The sequence below is a fragment of the Lygodium microphyllum genome, chromosome 30 (assembly GCF_053477565.2).
Source record: "Lygodium microphyllum isolate KBCC chromosome 30, Lygodium_microphyllum_v1.1.10, whole genome shotgun sequence".
NCBI lineage: Eukaryota > Viridiplantae > Streptophyta > Polypodiopsida > Schizaeales > Lygodiaceae > Lygodium > Lygodium microphyllum.
In genome coordinates, this window is record NC_141164.1 from 11902999 (window position 1) to 11907435 (window position 4437).

At 44.4% G+C, this 4437-nt stretch overlaps 1 pseudogene; it reads left to right on the forward strand.

Annotated features, from left to right (window-relative positions):
* The first annotated feature begins 1286 nt into the window (after positions 1-1286).
* On the forward strand, positions 1287-3236 carry LOC148009556 (receptor-like protein 44 pseudogene; annotated as a pseudogene).
* Positions 3237-4437: the final 1201 nt, after the last annotated feature.

A 4437-nucleotide genomic window follows, 5' to 3' on the forward strand; every position in this document is an offset into this window, starting at 1 on the left:
AGCATGCTAATTGTAAATTGGGCTATTTTTTGAGCTTGGAGATCAATAATATATCAAATACATGCTTTGTGGAGTGCTCACACAAGGCATGAGGGGAGATTGTACCCAATTAGTCTTTTGCTTCATGTCGTGCAAGTCTTCTCTCTTGTTTTTTGTGCAAAAGTAGAGTTCTTTTGTTCTTGGGGACCTTTCGGCGCTCACTACGTGTGCATACAACACCCGATTTGTGCACCAGAGAGAGAGAGGGACTCATGGACTTGGGAGCCTTGCAACTCTGCGAGTCGCCAAGCCACCCTAGGGCCGAGTGTTGGAGTTAATTATGAGAGAGAGAGAGAGAGAGAGAGAGAGAGAGAGAGAGAGAGAGAGAGAGAGAGAGAGAGAGAGAGAGAGAGAGAGAGAGAGAGAGACTCGCAGACTACATTCTCACCGCTCAGGATTGAGTCGATGCAGACCTCTGTCCTGATTGAGTTTTTAAGCTTGAAGAGGCTGCTAGTCTGCTGCCCTGGCCTCTAAGGTTTGCAAATATCAACTTCGCCCAATGCTGGTTGCAGCTTGTCTCAATTTGGAGAGAGAGAGAGAGAGAGAGAGAGAGAGAGAGAGAGAGAGAGAGAGAGAGAGAGAGAGAGAGTGTGTGTGTGTGTGTGTGTGTGTGAGTGAGTGAGAGTGAGTGAGTGAACTATGAGATAGAGAGAAAAGAAAATAAGAAAATAATTTGAAAAATGGGAAAGAGGATTTGGAAAAAGATTTTTGTAGATGAGACCATCAGAATTTCAAGAGGTGAGTTGTTGTTGTACATACAGACTCAAGTCATTATACAACAATTAAAAGAATATCTATAGACTATAATTATTAATCAATGAAGATTTTCAATCTTCAAAATTAAAAGTATTATTATTATTAGATTTTAAAATTTTATTTGAAGGCTTTCATCAAAATGCACCCTTCTTTTGAAAAATGTAAAATTTTTTACATTTCTATCTTAATGTTGATTCTATTTTTTAACTTTTTTTAAAAAGATAATAAAAGTTTCACACTTCAATTGTTGAAAGTCATTCTTATGAAAAGCGTTTATTTTGAATGTCATATAAGTTATTAATCTTCTGGAGAAGGGTCAAAACCCCTTTGAAGGGTGTTGCAACCTTCAACTTTGAGGGCTTTCAAGGTCCCAATGTGACATGTCCCTTAACCATTGCCAATTGGTTTTGAAAGTCCCATTGGTTTTCGTGATGAGCTATCATGAGGACTGAGCTGATCTATAATGCGATGAGTGTGCGTACTTGTGTACCGTCCTCTCTTCCAGTCTCTGGGAGCCTGAGGCCTGAACACGCACTGGGGGGGGAGAGAGAGAGCTCGAGACTCTCTCTCTCTCTCTCTCTGCGCGTGTGAGCGAGAGTATGTACTCAGAGCACTGAGAACTCGTCTGATGGCAGTCATTGTCATCCTCTCGGCTTCTTCATGCTTGCAGGACCTCGAAACAAGAGACAGATGTGTCCAGTGCCCGCCGTCCGGAGAAAGACGATAGGAACAGAATGGTAAAGAAGAGCTGGAGGCAGAAATTCGGTCTTCATAAATCATGATCTCCTGTCTAGAAGATTCTGAATATTGCAACTAAGATTACACACACACACACACACACACACACAGACTGTCTCTCTCTCTCGGTGGGAGCTTGCCCTGATGCCTGAGACGAGGCTGCACTTTCCTTTCAGCTTCCTCTTACTTTCTGGTTGTCTTTTGTGGGCGGCTCTGCCAGCCCGGCCAGATGATGTGGAGGACGACTACGCGTGTCTGGCTGGCTTCAAGGCATCGGTGCAGGACACGCAGAACGCGCTGGGGTCGTGGGGGTTCGCTTCACACCAGGGGGCGGCTGGACGGCGCCGGCGGGTCTGCAACGGCAGCATCTCGTCTTGGGCGGGGGTGACGTGCGACGACGACAGAGTGGTGTCGCTGCAGCTGCGGGCATCCGGCCTGGGCGGGGTCCTCTCTCCGGAACTCTGGAGATGCGCAGCGCTGGGCTCCCTGGATCTCTCGGCCAATCGAATCACCGGCGAGATACCAGTGGCGTTCGGGCGGCTGGCCAACCTGGTGGCCCTCAACCTGTCCGTCAACCGGCTCACTGGCGGGATACCAGCGGCGCTCGCCAACTGCAGCTACCTCAACACCCTGGACCTGCACGGGAACGCGCTCGGCGGTAGCATACCGGACGAGCTGGGCCTCCTCCAGAGGCTTCAGGTGCTGGACGTGTCCGATAATGGGCTGTCGGGGGCCATCCCGGGCGTGTTGTCCTATGGGTTTACTGGCGGTCCCCGGTTCAACGCCAGCTCCTTCGATGGCAACAAGGGCCTTTCTGGGTACCCCTTGTCGTCGTCGTCGTCGTCGTCCTCTTCTTCTTATTCTTCTTCATCTGACGGTCAAGGTGGTGGTCACACCCTGTCGCTGCTGGAAATCGCAGGAATCGGCCTCGCCAGCGGCGTCTTCAGTCTCACCGTCAGCTTCACCGCCGTCTGCATCTGGCTCAAAATGGCTGAGCAGCGCCGTGCCGCCGAAGAAGGCAAAATATGTGAGCTACAACCTTAAATGGGGGGGCTAATATTCTCCAATGTTGCATATTAGATGTGTGCTTATTGTTTCATTAGTCCTTTAAAAGGATAAAAAGCATTATTACAATAGTTGGCTGGGCTTCATCCCAGCCTTGTCCCCCAAAGGTGGGGTGTCTCTACCCACTCTACAGCTGGCACGACTCCACCCACTCTACCATTGGGGGTGTCTCTAACACAATGTCAACAATCCTTTGACTCTTCTTTGATTGAGGCGAAACTTGACCACTTAGATTTACCCAAAAGGTATTGACTCAATCGGTAAGGTCAAAATTTTCTAGTGGAAGATTGGTTTTAGAGTTTAGATGGGGCTAAAAATTGTATTGGTTCAAGGGTGGATTTAGAGAAGGCAAACAAACACCTTGATTGAGTAGATAATGTCTTTGATAGTATGAATATATGGAGGATGGGTGTACAGGTTGCACATTGCACAACCATTTGATCGATTACCATGGCCTAAATTCCCAATGGCAAATCATCAACACATGACATCACTGGTTGCATTTATAACTATCCTCATGAGGTTGGATGAATAGCATGGGTAATTGACACGTTTTGAAGCATTGTATTGCTATCTCAAAAGGTCACCCCTCCACAAACTCTTATGAATATGGCCCAAGAAATAACAAAAAAAATTTACAAAGTTTTTGACTTGTTCTACATAACTTGTGTTTGTTAGGTTGGATCTTGGAACTACTAATTTTCATGTGTTCATTCAAGTTGTAAGCTTCAATTATGATTTTTGCACTTTCAATTTAGTTTATCAAGGGCTTTAGAATCTCAACTATTAGCTAAAGTCCAATTGATTCAATGCCTAATCTTTTGGAACAACTTGATTCACAATCTTAATACTATATTAGACTTACCATTTACAATGTGTGGTTAATATTGCTCAAAAAGGCCTAGAGATTACAACTTCCCTTGGATGCAAAGAGGCATTAGGCCATGTTACTTAGCTTCCTATGGAAAAGCTTAAATATCTAGTGTTTTGGTCTAAGAGGTCTTAAAATTGTGAGTAATTCTTATCTTAGTTGCCCCTAAGTAGTAACTTGATCTAGCTTGACTCTATAAAAAGAATAGAGAGGGAAGACTTGAATTCTTTTAGTCGACCTAGTATGAAGAGGATTATATTTTTTGGATTGACTCACATCATAATGTACTTTGCTTGAATAAGGGCATTGCCCTCCAAATTCTTTTAGCTCTTCTCTTCCACATATATGTGCTAGCAATTGCAAACTCCCTTTTCCGTTTTTGTTGTAGATTGAGTAAGATTGTAAATGATTGAGGAGAAAGGTCGTGCATTGACTTATGGAAGCAAAGCTGTTTACTAGCCAGGTTGCCAAGGTCTTTGTGATCAAATACTTACAAGTTACTATGGAGGAAGATGAGTTCTCTCTTCTTATGTGGGTTACCTCAACAAGGCAGTTGGCCTCACTATCACTGAGCTTGTAGTGATTCAACCTAATTTCCTTTGGATACCAATAGTTTTGTTGCTTATCCTAGATGTCCTTCCATGTGTAGATACTTTTGTTTAAGTAGGGCCCTTGACAAGGCCAACTTCTTGTGGTTAAACCCTTGTGTTAGAGACACACCGACTCCAATAGGGGCCTCGAGGTATCACAACGTTTCTCTAGGATTAACCACCTTTAAGCCCAATTGGAAAATCCATAGCTTTGGTTCCTTCTAAGAGAGGTAGAAGAGCTTAGTCTTAGGTTGATCAACTTTAGAAGTAGAGAGTTGAGAGAATCAAGAATATAACACCAACACCTTGGAGATTGAGACTCTATTGGCTTCGACAATTATGGCGTTATAATTGGCAAAGAATTATATAATAGTTTGA